Source organism: Pinus tabuliformis, chromosome Q, assembly GCF_031772625.1.
Source record: "Pinus tabuliformis cultivar Carrire ecotype Pingquan chromosome Q, CPIR1, whole genome shotgun sequence".
Classification (NCBI taxonomy): Eukaryota; Viridiplantae; Streptophyta; class Pinopsida; order Pinales; family Pinaceae; genus Pinus; species Pinus tabuliformis.
Genome location: NC_142296.1, coordinates 362,568,816 through 362,586,657, shown reverse-complemented (window position 1 = coordinate 362,586,657; position 17,842 = coordinate 362,568,816). Strand labels below are relative to the sequence as shown.

The 17,842-nt window shown below is 40.0% G+C and overlaps 1 protein-coding gene and 1 pseudogene across 3 annotated transcripts in view; both read right to left on the bottom strand.

Annotated features, from left to right (window-relative positions):
• Nucleotides 1–17,842, bottom strand: part of LOC149219667 (protein unc-13 homolog) — a 298,200-nt gene that overhangs the window by 222,724 nt on the left and 57,634 nt on the right. The gene's annotated exons all lie outside the window — the stretch shown is intronic.
• Nucleotides 6,494–16,918, bottom strand: LOC149219668 (nucleolar complex-associated protein 2-like; annotated as a pseudogene).

Sequence of the window (17,842 nt, the reverse complement as noted above, 5' to 3'; positions counted from 1 at the left end):
AGCACTTAGTTCTTAGCATATATATCGCAAATCTACTGAATAAAAGCACAACTAGCTTCTTAACACAATTACACAATGGAAGCAAAATTACACAACCAATCACAATGACATATGACACATACAAATTATGCCCAATCAACAATTCTTCATTAACTTAATAATTTGGACCTAGTTTGGCTCTAGTCCTAGGATAATGGCCCAATTGAGGAACATATATTGACAACATACCCTGAATCTGATCCAGTTGATCAGGCCTTAGATTTGTCCTTGATCTGCTTGGTTTCTCTAGATCTCCAATGATGTAACCCTACCCCTTCCATGGACCTGGCACACTTGAGTATCTCACTCCTCACTTAACAAAATCCCTCAATGGGTTGTGTCATCATATGGTGTGTCTTTCTCCTCTCCTTAGCCTTGCTTTTATAACTTTTTGTTGAGCTAAATCCCTAGCCCTAATCTCCAAAGCAACGTTGCAGGAAGCGCCCCCCCCCCCGGATCCTAGGCCGGAATCGCGCTCCGTACGGAAGCGCACCAGGAAGCGCGATTCCAAAAATTCCGAAGCGCGGATCCGTTTTTTTTAAATGCTTCCTGGTTTTTAAGAAGCGTGGGCCCCGAAGCGCGCTTCGGAAGGCGCTTCGGAGGCCCGAAGCGCCACGCTTCGGGCCCGGAAGCGTGCGCTTCACGCAGCGCTTCGGGCGCTTCCGAAAAAACCGCGCGGGCAAGGGAAAATACCTCAATTTTTTTTAATTTTTTTTTAAAGTTAACTTAACTTAGCAATGAGGGGGTGGGTTAGGGTGAGTTTAGGGTGAGTTTAGGGTGAGGAATGAATAGAATAAAGCCCCCATTCATTCCTCATTTTCTCACTTTGAGTTTATGAAAGTTGGAGAAGAGAAGAGAGGAGAGGAGAAGAGAAGAGAGGAAAGGAGAGGAGAAGAGAGGAGAGCTTGGAGGAGTGAAGAAGGAGGAGCTAGGAGAAGGAGGAGGAGCTTGGAGCAAGAGCTTGGAGGACTTCATCTACAAGAGCTAAAGAGGTAAGTTCAAAACCCAAACTCCCTTATTTTTTTGAAAAAAAATTTGTATTTTTCTCCTCCCTCTCCTACTCTTTCCCATTGTTTCTACTTGCTCCTTATTTACAGGTTGTCCACCACCTATATCCATATTCCAAGATGGTGTTCTTTTGGCTTCTATGTATCATTCCACTCTTGGTTTTAATGATGGCAAGGGTGAAGAATAGAAGGGAAGAAACAGAAGAGGACATTGGTGATGGTCCTAATAGTAGTGACCCAATGTATGATGAGGAGGAAGGGTTTGAAGAGGAAGGGGATGAACTTGAAGGGGACACTGAAGCACAAGATGGGAAAGGTACATCAACACCCTTATGGAACTATGTGACCAAACTTGATGGGGGAAAGGGTGGTGGATCTTACAAATTTGTGTGCCCTCATGGTTGTCATGGAGGAAAACCATATTGTGGTTCATATACCCGTCTGAGGAGGCATCTTTGTGGGGTGCTGGACAGTGATGAAAAAAGGGTTCTGTGGGGGTACAAATTTGCCCAAACATTTCAACTGAAGAAAGAAGAAAATACATCCAAATAGAGATGGCTGCACAACAAAAAAACAAGAAACCAAAAATTCATTCTGAATCAAGTGCAACCTCTAAATTTGGTAGTTGCTCATCTCCTCATGGTACTTCTGCAACCTCTGTAGGTAGAAGAACAATAGGGGATTTCCTTAATGTTGCTGGGAGGGATGATGTGGATGGAAAGATAGTCCGTTTTCTTTGTGCTTGCGGTGTACCATTCAATGTGCTTCGCTCTCCCTATTGGCATGACATGGTAAAGGGCATCAATGAAGCCCCAAAAGGATACAAGGCCCCCAAATATGAGAAAGCTAGAACAGTGTTATTAGAAAGAGAAAAAGCTAAGGTTCAAAGAGCTTTGACACGTTTTACAAATGAGTGGGTGGATTCTGGGGTATCCATTGTATCAGATGGGTGGACAAATATTAGAAACCAACATTTGATAAATGTTCTTGGTGTTTCTTCTAGTGGTGCAGTATTTATTGCATGTCATGACTCCTCCTCCATCAGTGCAGCTGCACAAAACATTGCAGATCTCCTATTGAAATCAATCAAAGATGTTGGTCCGAATAATGTGGTTCAAGTGATCACAGATAATGCAGCAAATTGTAAGGCAGCAGGAAAAATTATTGAGCATACTCATCCAAACATCTTTTGGTCTGGGTGCCTGGTTCACACATTGAACCTTTTGATGCATGATATTGTGAAACACAAAGATTGTGGGTGGATTGCTGAGGTTTACAGGAAAGGGAAGCAGCTCATTAAATTCATCACAGGGCATACAAGGGTAAACTACTTCTATGGCACTTACTCCAAGTTGCAATCGCTTAAAATTGCAAAGACAAGATTTGCTAGTTATTACCTCACCTTTAGGCGGCTAGTGAAGGTGAGACAAGCTTTAACTAATCTGGTGTGTGCTGAAACATGGGATGAAATTAACACTGACACAGATGGTGCTAATGCAGTCAAGGACACTGTTCTTGACAGTTACTTTTGGTCACAGGTTAAATATATTTTGCAATTCACCAAACCAATTTATTACATGATCAAGTTTGCAGATTCAGATCGTCCAGTAATTGGGGAGGTGTATGAGCAAATGGATAGCATGTTGGGGCAGATTAAAGACATTGTTGAGCCTAGAGATACCACCTTGTACAATTATATTCGTGTAGAGGTGCAAAACCGATGGGAAATGCTAAATATTCCATTGCATGCATTAGCATATGTTTTGACACCTAAATACTATCATCCATCATGGCTTTCAACACCAGCACCTAGGGGGGGAAGCAGGAGAAAACCACACCAAGATCAAGAGGTTCACCAAAAATATATGGCTGCATTGAGTAAATTAATCCCTGATGAGGAGGAGGCTACATTGGTACGGAGACAGGTGAGCAACTATACGCTCAACACTGGTCCATTTGGGAGCATGCATGCAATTAGAGATCGAGAGACTTTTTCTGCTCTTGAGTGGTGGAACATGCATGGAGGGGGTACTCCACTTCTACAGAGTTTGGCATTGCGGGTGCTATCACAGGTGGTAAACACTTCTTCTGCAGAGAGGTGTTGGAGCTCTTATTCTTTCATCCACAGTGTTAAAAGGAACAGGTTGAGGGCAGAGAGCTTGGTTTATGTTCATTACAACTTGCGATTGTTGTCCCATTACTGTGAAGATGCAAAGTCTAATAAAGACTTGTTGATTTGGGACAAGAATCCAGAGGAGCCCAATTTGGAGGATGGAGTGTTGCGACTAGAGCAATTAGAGGATTCTCTTTTCCAGGTATGTCCATTGTGGTATGAATTTTCCAATTTTCCCTTATAAAGCATTTCTCTAATTCATGTTTTTAATTTTTTTGTTAACTAGTGCTTTCTTTTTGCATGAATTTTTTGAGCAATTCTAGGATGATGATGACCGTGTTGATATGCCACCACCCCCATCTGGTCCCTTGGTTCCTACTCCTAGGTTCCATGGTTCAACACCAATAGCAGGGGGTTCTTCTTCATCAGTTTCAGCGCCACGACTTCCACAGGCACCATCTTCTTCATTGCCACCACGTGGAGACCCGCCACCACGTTCTATTCGTGGTGGAAGGAGGAGAGATTAGTAGATATATTCACAATCTACTACTTTTTGTCATAGATTACTCATTAGACTTGTAGACTTGTGAATTTGAATTTTGAACCTTTTTGGCTTGGCGGTGACCAAGTGACATATTTTGTAAACATTATTATTTGAATTTTGGACATGACAAATGTTGACAGTTGCTCACTTGCTAGATAAATCATAATATGCTCTATGTTTTATGTTTTATAATATGCTTAAATGTTTTATGTTTTATAATATGCTTAAAAATTTGATGTATGTTTGTAATAGCTAGAATATAGATGATTGTTGTACATACTAGTAACTACAATGGAATCATGGATGCCATATCTATCTTGATTTATGCAAAAATATGCATGTTTTCATGTCTTCTACAATTAATTTGGTATTTGGGATGTTTGTTTTGAGTATAAATGCAAAAAAATATAAATATATATATATATATAGCAGACGCTTCCACGGACGCTTCGCTTCCTAGATTTTTGGAAAATGACGCTTCCGCGCTCCCGCTTCCGCTCCCGCTTCGTGCAACATTGCTCCAAAGTGATGGATGGTCGAAATAGATCTTGCCTCACTTGAGATCAACAATTGAAATTAAAGAAAAAGTAAATACTCTAAGTTTCATTAGCTAAATAGCCAACATAATTAATTATGTGCGTTTCCTAAGCTAAACTTAGCCTAAGTTACAATAGCAACTTACACAATACTTGAGCAAGTGTCATAAGGAGACTTTGGGCGAGTTTTGCATGCCTAGACGCTTAGGTCTATGCAAAAGTACATGCCCAAGCTACAAACATCATCACTCCCTCTTCGCAAGGGAGGTAATTTTGCCACTTGGAACTAGCTCCAATCCTAAAACTGCATCTGCTGCCATGGTGGCTCGCTCTGAACTAGAAGACTTCCATCCCACCTGGTTTGGAATCGTCCTCAAAGACCTAGTCCCTTCAGACTTGTTCCTAAAAGCCTCCTCCTGAATATCATGTAAGGTCATCTTATACCAAGACACCTTATTGATAAACTTTAAAGGATTTGTTGAATGCTCCTCCCCGCATGAACTTGAAGGTGCCATTGCTCGAATAGGTTCGCCCTTTTACTATCTAAGTTGCCCTCTCTAACTCCAATGACGTGGCCATCATCTGAGCCAGATCCCATGCATCTAAACAATGCTTATCCATCCTGGAACACTACACCAAACTCCTCTATCATAGATACTGAGAGCAAACTCCACATGCAACTCTGGGTCCCACTTTGTCAAACTATCAAATGAAGCATCAAAACTGATTGCTGACTTAATGTAGAAATACACAAGAGGTATTTGTAATAAATTATTATATATAAAATGTATAAGTGATGATTGAATGTTACAATCAAGACCTGCATATATACTAGGCAAGTGTCCTTTCGCGATTGGGCACGTCTTTGTAGACATGCCTTTTCACTTAATTAAATTAATGATTATTTAACATAATCAATATTTTATTATTTTATTAGTTACATCATTTATATTGAATTCATTTTATATAATTTATATTCATAACATTGCCCCTTCCTTCGGAAGCTTTGTCCTCAAAGCTTGTAGCTGAGGATTTTTTTCACATCGGTGTAGATCGTCTTCGGCATGTATAATTCGTCACTGGTACCTTAGCATGGAGAATTCTCTGGTAATGTTGTCCTAAACTAGGTTTTTTTAATAATAATAATTTTTTTTAAATAGTAGTGTTTTTTTATAATAGTAAGTTTTTTTAATAATAATATTATTATTAAAAAAAATTATTTATTATGTAACTATATATATATATATATATATATATATATAATTAACCAAATATATATAGTTAATGGGTCGAATTTAACCGTTGTATAGCTATCAAATGTCACAACGTTTAATTGACCCGTGACAACAGGACAAGACTGCCACAAGGAACCCGGTCGGAGTAGGAAGTGTGTTGGTTGTTGATAAATGACAGCTTGCAAGTTTTGACAGAATGGTCTGTCGGATGGTCGCATCGGGGTTTGCGGACAACATCGGGGCCTGTGGACAGAGTAGTCGATGGGCTGTTTGAACGGTGCGGACAGCGGTGATAGTGGCGGGGACTATCGTCACAGAGGCATGGTTAGGGCCACGGTGAGAATCAAGGGAGCCAGCAGATATCGTGGTAGAAGACGCACAGATATTCAAGGACGGAGCTCTAGAGCCCCTGTGACGCAGAAAAATGGGCAAATGCACTCTCATAATCAACCTATTATGATAAGACCATGCAAGATTATAATAAGAATGAGATTTCATCAAAGCATGATCCGTTGAAGCAAGAGCAATCTCGGTTAACTGTTCTACAAGAAAATGTTGCCCCGTGAAGAAAAAATGGTTGGCTAAATGATTTAATGCCATTGCACAGTATGGATATAACTCAAAGGCCCTCCCCATTTTTTCCATTCCTTCGTGAATGCCTTCTGATTCATTCATTTGCAAATCCATTATTCCAAGTGTCACCAAAGCTTCCACATTTTCAGTGTCTAACTGTAAAACACGCTCAAAAGCTTGTCTAGCTTTCCTGAACTGACCCAATTTGTACCGACATAGACCTAAACCAAGTCTCATCGTTGCGAGGCACCCGAGACCTAAAACTCCAATGTCTTGGTATATCATCAGCGATTGAATTGTACAGATGCCCTTCCAAGAAGAGTAAGAATATTTTCAGCCTATCCATCTAATACAATTTTGAATGCACCATATGCTTGTTCAAGATCACCTTTTGCTAGAAGCAGCTGGCCTTTTCCAACTCAAGTAGAAGGTTCATGTTTATCAATTCAGGAAGCCTTATTATAATAATGGGTTGCACAGATGAAAAACTCTTCTTTTTCTCTCTGCTTTGTCTCAATTTTACCAATGTTGCTTCTTTCATGGAAACACCGTAAAGGTACAAGGACTTTAAATGCTAAGTCAGGGAAAGCAAAATGATAGCTCCATTGAGCCAAGTGTTCAGTGAGGTGATGAAGCACAGAACATACACACTCGTCTTCGAAAGCACGAGTTTTCAAGAAAACTTTTGGCACCTTTAATGCTATTGGAAAGTCAAAAGCTTTCCCATATCCTCCAGTTGGTGTCTTGTCCAGTTCTTTACACTCTATCATATCAAAAAGTAAAGAAGCCACAGGAATAAAAATTCCTCTAGCAGAAGCAAGTGTGTTTAACATTTTAGTACATCTCAACTTCAAAGGTGTATAGCATGCAGTAGGCACCAAATGAGCAACTCCAATTACAATCTGAGCCATTGGATAGGAAGGAGGCTGGAAGTCAATATTGTTGGCATTGGCACAAAGAAATTTAAACCAAAGTTCAAGGCAATTCATATATTTCCAGCTATAAGCCTTCTCCAATGCTTCCTTGGTATTTAATGTGAGAGCACGTCGTAAAACCATTCCCAACTGTTTAATGAATGTAAATACATGTTGATAAGCATTTGATAAGTCCACTCCATAGAGTTCCACAACATAGTTCTTTAGGAACTCAATCTGTTGAAGGTTTGTTGTGTTGACAAAATATGACTTGATGAGACCCTCAAGGTCCTTCCATCGTGGAGTGTCTTTCATTTCTAAAATTGCTTCCCTCTTTCCACCTGACAGAGGCATTCGCAACAATTTCCTAAATATACCATCAATCTCACCAATAACAGATATCATGATTTTGTTAAAGGTATTGTTGTTTACAATTGTCAAAATTGAAAAAGAGTCGTCTCTTCTCCCATCCCCATAGTGACATGCAGTTCTAAAAGCTTGCAGGAGGCAATGAAGAGCTCCTATGTTTTGTCGCTCCTTTATTTCTTGACACCAAGCATCAACATGAGCAGCTGTGAGGACCTTTTTTTATGAAGGCTTCAAACTTTTGTTGTCATTCTCTTCTAGCTGACCAGGCTTCAGAACACCTTCCTTGAGATTCTCTTTGTCTTCTTCAGAGTCAATGTTATATTCATGATTGAATTGAAGAAGTTCCTTTTCATGTTCTTTTAAAAATTTCAAAAATTTAGGATCCTTCTGTTTAAGTATCTCTAACTATTTCTTGTGCTTATCAATCTTTAACTGTAGTGTCTTATTTTGGCCTTGCAAAGCATTACCAGCATCATCTTCTTCTTCTTAATTATCTTCCACAAATTCACTTCTAAATATATCTAAGAAGTCATTCTCTTCCTCCAAGGGTAGACCATCGCTTTCTGAGACTGTGTCCTCAACAGGAGTATCATCTTCAGTGCTTTGTTCTTCCATCTTGACTTTTGCCACAACTGCAACATCTTCGACCTTACCTTCTGAAATTTCGGCTTGAGAATCTTCTGCAACATTCTCATCCATATCAAAGCTAGCTTCATCGGAACCCTCATCTTGATCAATATTAGCTTCATCGGAATCATTATCTTGATCTAGATCATCTTCATTCACATCAAGATCAGCTTTATTTGAATCCTCATCCTGATTTGTATAATCATCAAAATCATCATCTAGATCATTTTCCTTATTATCGATTTCCTTTCAATATGCTTTAACTTCTGCATATGATTTTTCCAAACGCTGAAATGCTTCTTGAATTTTACTAAAATTATCCATGAATTCAGGACGTGAACATAACGACATATTGTGCGGCAAACAACATTCAAAGACTCGCATGATTATATTGTGCACCATGGCTCTGATACCACTGAAGCATCAACATTGATAGCTTGTTGACTTAATGTAGAAATACACAAGAGTTATTTGTGATAATTTATTCTATATAAAATGTATAATTGATGATCGAATGTTGATGATCGAATGTTACAATGAGGACCCGCATATATACTAGGCAGGTGTCCTTTCGCGATTGGGCATGTCTTTGTAGACATGCATTTTCACTTAACTTAATGACTATTTAACATAATCAATATTTTATTATTTACATCATTTATATTCACTTCATTTTATGTAATTTATATTCGTAACATCAAACAGCTCTCATGCTCCTATCATATGTCATGTGGACCCAATATCTAGTAGCCACACCAATTAGTATGGTGCTCGAGGAAAGGTATTAAACAAGTGAAAACTCAATTTCAAACTTCCTGGCAAACTCTTCCACATAAGCTTCCACTGAAGCAGCTACAACTAACTGCATACTCTTTCCATCATTCTTCCTCTGTAGACACTGTGAAGCATAGTGTCCTATCTTATGACAAGAAAAACACTTGAACTTAGTCGAGTTCTTCTTCTTTTTGGACTATGAGGTTGACTCCTCACTCCCCCTCGAACCTTTTCCTTTCTTCTTCACTGTCTTACCAACAAGAGCCACATCCTCGTCATCTTCCAGCTTGTTGGCCTTGGCCTATAACTATACCCTTATCTCCTCTTGGATGCAATCATCCCATATCCTCTCAAATGAGGGTTGGTTCTCTCAAGCACAAACTCCTTTGACAAATAGATCCCACATCTTTGGAAAATTGTTCAACATTTACTAATTCTGTGTCATCCAATTTTTACCCATCTGTTGCAAGCTAGTCATAGATCTGAGTGATATTCATCAGGTAACTTCTCGCTATGTCAAATCTAGTCATCTACATAGACCAAAGCTTGGATCTCAATATAATTTTCATGTTAACAGTCTTCCTTTGGTATAAACACACCAAAGCATTGAACATCTCCTTGGTTGACTTCTTCTTGGACAAATGAGGTACCAATGGTCCTTCACTACATCCAAGAGTACCCTTTGAGCCTTTATCTCCCTCTTAGCTAAGGCAACCTTCTCCTTGGCATTTGTCAGGTCTGGGATCACCTTCTCAACAATCTCCCTGAGATCATTTTCCTTAACAAGCAAGGTGACACCAACCTTCCAAGGTATGAAATTTGAGAATCCAACTATCCTGTCTTCAAACCAAAGACACACTAGAATCATCTTGAGCTGATCTCAACAAAAAAAACCTAGTTTGTCCTTTAGGCACCCAAATATACCACCAGTCTCTTGACTTATACAGTCTCCCTCTAAGGATTGACCTCTGCCAATCACATTGCCTACACTATGCAAGTTTTTGTTATGTCAATCTACATGCCCCACTTGCAGTCAATCGCCTACATTGTCAGTGGTCCAACAACTACGCTCAGCATAAAACTACCTCTTCGTGCTCAATCGCTCCCTTTCTTGTCGATTTTGCCAACCAAGACTGCCCTATCTTGACCCTAAACACCCAAAAACCTAACCCTAGGAGATGAAGCGCCACAAGCTTATTGGCCACAATGGGGAAAGTTGGAATGTCAACTTCCCAAGGCCGTAATTTTTGCATATGATCTACATTTGGCAACACGATAGCCCATTGGAAAGGTTTATCCGAGGAGCACAATTTCCAACTGTCATCAACCCGTTTCCCCAAAAAACATCATTTCGGTCCTCAAAATGGCTCTGAAAGTTCAAGACTTGAAACCTGCCAAAATAAAGATTTGCGTTGTGAGCCAATGGAATAGGTGGGTGGCCACCAATATCCACCTGGATCAGTCCTCCCCCCTTAGTAAGCAATGGTCTACATTGCATGGAGTGCCACCATGAGATGGGGAACTTCTGCTAAACTTGGCCCTTGATGAGCCACTAGCCTTGGTGCAAGATCTGGCTTGCTTTGCCAACTCAATATAGATGGATTCTTTGTTGGCGACTGCTCTTAGTCTATGTGTCCATGATCTGATCAATTGCAGCCTATTCAATGCAATTTGGGTTAAGCAATGGTCTACATTGCATGGAGTGCCACCATGAGATGGGGAACTTCTGCTAAACTTGGCCCTTGATGAGCCACTAGCCTTGGTGCAAGATCTGGCTTGCTTTGACAACTCAATATAGATGGATTCTTTGTTGGCGACTGCTCTTAGTCTATGTGTCCACGATCTGATCAATTGCAGCCTATTCAATGCAATTTGGGTTAAGCTCTATCTGTGTCAATTGCTCTACAATTTCTCATGTGTCCAACAACAGTGGAAAGTATCACTGAAGGCGGTCCACATTGAACTCTAGTTGCAGGCCAAGCAAGGGGGGGACACTCAATTCAAAAGCATTGTCACCCATAGCTTTGGTGATGGTTTAATGTCCATAGCGAAGTGGTCGAGACTTCTGATGGGCCCCTGCAAGGCGTTCCTTCTACAAATGCAACCAAACTGTCTCCCACTTGAAATTTATATGGCACACAGTGTTGATCATGGCGTTTTTTATACTTAGTATTGGCTTTCTGCAAGATATCATGGACCTACTAGCGTATGTGTTGAATTCGCTCAATAAACTGGGTAGCTTTGTCGGCTTCAGATTGAACATGTGTAGATTCTTCCTATGTAGTTGCAAGGGTAGACTGACATCGATGGGACCTAATGGTTGAAATCTACGGCCCACCTAAAAGGGACTATAGCCAGTTGAACTATGGAGAGCTTTGTTGTGGATGTGTTGAACATAGGAGAAACTCTCATCTCATGTGTGTGGATGGTTAGAGTTGTACATGCGCAAAATGTGCACGATCATCCTATTGACTAGCTTTTTCTAGTCATTAGTCTGGGGTGGAAGGCAGCTGATTTGGTGAGCTTGGTGTCCAACACTGACCAGAGGCTCCACCAAATGTGCTTAAGAACCTACTATCCCGATATGTTATGATGGGTTATGGGATCCCAAATGTACCCACACTCATTTGAAGAAGAACTTGGTGGTGCCTTATGCTTAATACTCTTCTTACAAGCAATCAAGATGGCCATCTTAGAAAATCTATCAACAACCACAATCACACAATGATTACCATGTTACCAGAAGGAAGGCCAAATATATGGCCCATTGAGATGGATTCCCAAGGCCGGTTAGGAGGAAGCAGAGTGGTGTACAAGCCTTGCTTCTTAATGGTTGGTTTGGAGATGGCACAAGCAATTCAAGACCTTATATACTTGCAAACATCCTATCGAAGTTTCAGCGAATAAAAATACTTGTGAGCACTGCCATTGTCTTCTCCACGCCAAAGTAACCTGTTGCCTAACTATAATGTGCCTCCAAAATCAGCTTGGCACGCTCGCTTGAAAGAACACAAAGGTGTCCCAAGTAGCACAACAGTGCATCCTAGAGGTGGAAGTCTAGAACTTGCTTGTCTGCCATCAACATCTTGTATGTGGTAGTGAATTCTGAGTCACTATCGTATAGTTGTAGCCGTCCAGAGGTCTCATGCCCACAAGAGTTGAGAACGGTGGTCAGTGCCACAATCAAGGGCTGACTAAGGCAGTCTGCAACATGATTGGTGCTACTCTTCTTGTATTTCATGTTTGAATGGAATTCTCGCAAGTATGTGGACCATTTATGATGGTGGTCATTTTGCAACTTCCCTTGTGTCTACATAAATTGAAGAGGCCTGTGACATGTGTGGATGATCGTCTCCTTCCCCACAATATAATGTTTCCATTGTCGGCAAGCTTGCACGATGAAATACATCTCTTTATCATAGGTGTGGTATCTTCGGACACTATCAAAAAGTGTTTCACTATGATAGGCCACCAAATGTCCTTGTTGAATGAGGACTACACCAATAATATAGTCAAAGGCATATGTCCCAAAATCAAATGGTTGTTGCATGTCTAGAAGGGTGAGGACTGGTGCAAAGCAAAGGCGGTGTTTCAAATTCATCAAATGCCTTATGTTGCGACACAAACCAAAAAAACTTTGTTTTTACTCCGCCCTTGGTCACTTGACTCAACGGCCAAGCGATATAAGAGAACCCCAACATGAATCTTTGGTAGAAATTAGCAAGGCCCAAGAAGTTGCAAAGCTCTATTAGAGTCATCAAGGTCAGCCAATCACAAATGACTTAGATCTTGATTGAATCCACATGCACACCTTACTCATCAATAATGTAACCTAGATATTGTACCTTGCACATGTCGAAGGAGCATTTTTTTGAGTTAGCACATAGCTTAGGTTGTCGCGAAGTGTGAAGTACTACTAAATATGCTACAAATTTGCGAGTGCTCTGCCCAACTCTTGCTAAAGATGAGGATATCATCCATATACACAAACACAAAGGTCACAAGGTATCATCCATTAGCATCATGAAATTTGTTGGGGCATTCGTCAAACCAAAGGGACCAGCCATTCAAAAAGACCCTCTTGGGACTTGAAAGTAGTCTTCCACATATCAGTTGGTTCGAATGGGCCTTCATGATAGTTGGACTTTAAATCAATCTCATTGAAGTACTTGGCCCCTTGAGTTGGTCAAGAAGGTTGTCAATCTGGGGAATTGGGTAGATGTTCCTAACTGTGATTTTGTTCAGGGCCCAATAATCAATGCAAGGTTGCCAAGTCCCATCTTTCTTCTACACGAGTACAATTGGGCTTCCACAGGGTGAGAAACTTGGTCAAATGTGCCCTTTTCATAGCATCACTTGGATTTGCCGCTTGATTTCCTCATTTTCCAAAAGAGAGCGGTGGTAGATTGGCCCATTGGGTAGAGGTCTGTCGAAGGTCAAATTGCTTGAATGTTTGACCTAACAGTTCAAAGGTTACCCCCGTAGGTGAGGAGAAGATGTCTTTGTATTCTTCCCCAACCTTATTACACTTGCCTCTGTTGCATTGAAGAGCCTTGTGTGGAGGCCATGGATGTGGCACAACCTTCTCCTTACTTTGAAAGTGAATCTGGAAGAAGACAAATTTTCCAATTTGGGAGATAACATTACATCATTGCTTAGCAAAGATAAAAGAAATGGCAGTACGCAGGGCTACCTCTAGTACCTTGTATAGTTGTCTGCCCAAAATAATAATAACACTACAAGGTCTAGACCCATACACAGAATAATGCATCCACAAGTATCGTTGACCTAACAACACATAACAAACTTCAAGGGGAGCAGTATCACACAATAGCTCGTCCTTGAAAGGTTTGATGTTGTAGAGCAAGCAGCGTTGTTGGCTGACACAAAGGTCTCACCCTTGGTGGAGCGCACCCGATGGTGTATGGTTGCGGGTGTGGTGCTATCGGCAGGCCCAACTGCTTAACGACCTTTGTTGAGATGAGGTTATTTTGACTCCTGCTGTCAACAATGAAACACAATGGAGCACCCTTTACCCACATTTGTGAGTGAAAGAGATACTCACCTTCCTCCAGATCTTCGAGCTCACTCTATTGTTCCTTGGTGGTGGCAACAGTGGCACTAGGTTCCGCGTCAATGACTTGTTTCCCCTTGTCTAGGTCTAGTTTAGAATCAGAGCCTGCATCTAACTCTAAGGCTTTTAGCTCAGCCACTAGCGACTACATTGCACAACACTCATTGGTGTTATGAGTGGAGCTCTTGTGGAACTCGCACCACTTTACTGTGTCATTCCTTGTCTTTCGATTACCATTATTTTCTGTGGCTTCGATGGATTGTCCTAGGGTGGTCCACCCTGGCTCTATCCTTTGTTTTGTGGTTTGGGGATGCCCTTGCCCTACTACTGTCGCAAATGATTCACAGATCCAAAGACTTGCATGTTTTGTTTAAATTTTTTACTCGATTTTGACAACATATCAATATGTTGCACCAAGCGAGGAGATGTCCAGGAACGCCATTTCTATCTGGATGTATCTATCCAAACAGCCATGGTACTTAAACACTAGATGTCACACAGAGTCTTTGATACCCAGCTTGGTGCGCAAGGTATGAAAGATATTTGTGGACTCTGGCATTGTTTGCTCCCTTTCTTGTTGTAGTGTGGTCCATCACATGTACTGGTCTTCATAGCTTCCAACAGGGTGATATTGTTCCTTAATAGAATCCCAAGTGGGTGTGACTGAAAATAGTGTGGATTCCTCTGTGGCCCTTTCCTCACAGTAAGTTTCCCACCAATTCTTGACATTGGGAGGCGGCCTTAAGGAGTGCATGTTATTTTTTGTAGCATCAGAGGTGTTCTAGTCTCGAAACTTGGTGGAGAGCTAAGTTACCGGAAATGCCTAAAGAATTTGCCAAAAACACGGATCCCTGTTTTTGATATGGAAACGAATACGATCCTTGTATGAAACACTGTAAAAACATTTTTGTACCGTTTCAAAAAATCGGAAAATTCAGATTTGGAATTGGATACGTTTCCAAGGGTTTTAAATTTTTTTGATCCGTTACAGATCCACAAAAATCGTGATCGAAATCCACCCTTAAAATGTTAAAAAGCATAAAAATTTGTATATCCATAAATAAATAATAAAAATGAAGAAATCAAATTTGCAAATAAACTCACTATAAACATAGTCTCATGACGTCTCTTCTAAATCTTTAGAAACAACAACACTCCATATATTTGTCAATGATTCTTACTAAGAAAAAGATAGATGTTCAAAAATGCAAACAAAATGGTTTGATGAATGTCTTCGTAAAGAGATTTATTTGAGCGATTAATTTTTAGTATGGTTAAGGTTTTGTTAATTGTCATTGATTTTGCTCTTGATTTCATAAATCCCTCCAATATAACAAATCTTCTCTAGCCAATATTTTGCCTACGTATAGTTAAGAGACCAAGCTAACGTTGAGAAGATTGAAATGTTCAAAGAGGTCTAGACAAAATATCCCAATGATCCCATGAGCCTTTTAATTGCCATGCAAGGAAGATAGATATCATTTGCCATGCATGGCGCGTTCTTTGATCGAATTGGACCCGAAAGCACAAAGGTTGTAGCATTTTTTATTACATTACTAATGATGATGATGATTTGTTTATGTTGAATTCATGACAAGGATTATGTATAGATATAGATTCTAGATTCTAAAAGATGAATGGTAATATATATATATATGTGCATGTTGTTTCCTTGTCGTGTCGTATCCGGATTTTTTGAAAAATTGTTGTATCTATTTCAAAACCCATATCTGTATCCATTCTCGTATCTGTTTCAATGCAACTTAGGTAGAGAGGCTAAAACACATGAGATCTCCATAACCCAAAAAACGTTTCTTGAAATTCCACCTAGAAGTGTCTCAATTAGACTATTCGCTGATTTTTAAATATTTCCTAAGTCTAAACTTAGAGAATAAGGTTAATTAATCAGTTTTAATTGAGATAAGGTGAGAATCATATAGAAACTCACATGGATCCTGGGTACTTGATTAGGTTTTAATATTGCTCATTGGTGCTCCAACAGAGGATTATAAGAAGAAGTCGATGAGTAGATGGAGAACACACCAGTTGCAGATACTTAGTGATCTAGGCAGTTCGATTTCCCAGTAGCAGGTGATTCAGCAGTGAGATCGAGCCAGTGATCGAGTAGCAGGTGGCAGAGGGGCAGCATAGAGATTTTCCGAAGGAGTTTCCAATTCCGGAAGAGTCAGAAGAGGAGGCTGAAATTATTCTCCAGGAGGCTACACAGGGGTTGTGCAGTGCCTCAAGAGGGGCAGTTCGATTTGGCTGTGGAGTGGGTTGTTTCAGGTGTTGGAGGCCGGTAAAAATTTCTAGAGGGCGTGGCTAGAGACTTCCAGCAGCAGAGACATGCAATATGTCTGATTCAGAGGGAGTTCCAGGCTGAGCATACAAGGGACTGCACAGAGGTTGATGCATATCATTCCGGGAGTCAGTTTTTGAGCCCAAACTGAGCCAAGATTGCTTGGAGAGGAGGGTAAAATTCCCTCAGATATTTCGGCCAGTATTTTTTCTCAAATAGAAACGCCAATTTGGTGCCATTTTATTGTACTCAAAATTTTTGTTGCATAATAATAATAAAACCCTCATCTACTGCACCGATTTTCCCAAGTTGGGTTTTTCCAGGGACGATTGTCCAAAAATAACGATGTCAAAATTTTCTCTATGCAAGAATTTCTCAGTGTCCAGCTTTCTATTTTCCACAGTATTTTTATGGTGAAAATTGCAGTTGTGATTTTATTCATTGTTTGTCGTAGCAAATAAACTGCACAATTAAATTTACAGTTTGAAAAATAATTTCTAGTTGCTGCAATAGATGAAATTTTGTTACAAACATAAATTGGATAAAATAAAATAAACATAAATAAATGTAAATACTAAATAATCAAGTAATGATTATGTTAAGTAGTCATTAGTTAAGTGAAAAGACATGTCTAAAAGACATGCCCAGTGACGAAAGGGCACCTGCTTAGGTATATATGTGGGTCGTCATTGTAACATTCTACATCACTTGTACATTTTATATATATTAATAAATTATTACAAATACCTTTCGTGTATTTCTACATTAAGTCACCAACCTATAAGTTTCGTTGCTTTAGTGGTACCAGAGCCATGTCGCACAATATAACCATGTGAGTCTTTGAACGTTGTTCGCTGCACAATATGCCATTAAGCTCACGTCCTGAATTCATGGAGCAGTTTAGTAAAATTCAAGAAGCATTTCAGCGTTTAGAAAAATCATTTGCAAAAGTTAAAGCATGTCGAAAGGAAATCGACAATAAGGAAGATAATAGCGAAAGTGATGAAATGAAACTAAGTGAAGCAAGAGAAAAAGATTTTGATCAAAATGATGATAATGAGGTGGATGACTATCTTGAGAAACAAGAAGATGAACAATATCATGACAATGAGGAAGATGCAGAAGTTTCAGGCGAACTGCATGACACTGCAGGTACAAACAAGTCGTTTCTTCATGAGGAAACTAATGGTCTGAGATTTGAAGGTGGTGAGGGTGATGTGAGTATTTCTGCTATGGTTGTCTCCATTCAAAATGTGGAACTGAAAGAGCCTGAATCTGGTCCAATTGATGTGGTGCCAGTTACTAACAGCAAAGATGTGGTATCTAGTCCACTGCCTGATTCCACAACCACTACCATATCTGAGAATCTGGATAGCTTTGCAATTCTTCCTGATTCTGAGCCCAATTCAATAGCCATGTCTGAATCTGCAAATTCATTTTCTCTTGTTGCATTTCACACTGAAAACAAATCTGTGTCTAATGTATCTGAAAGTGATGGGGCTGCTAGTACGCTATACTCAGAAACTGAGGTTTCTTCCACATTTCCAAATGTAGAGGTGGAAACTTCTGCAAAACATTTCTCTGAAGCTATAGCTCTTGCTCTGACCAATCATGTTTTATATTCAAATCATTCTACAACATATGCTTCATTACATAAGTATAATGAAACTCTTCAAGATGCTAAGAAGACAGATGAAATTAACGCAGATTTGTCCAAGGGTTACAGCAAGCTTGGGGC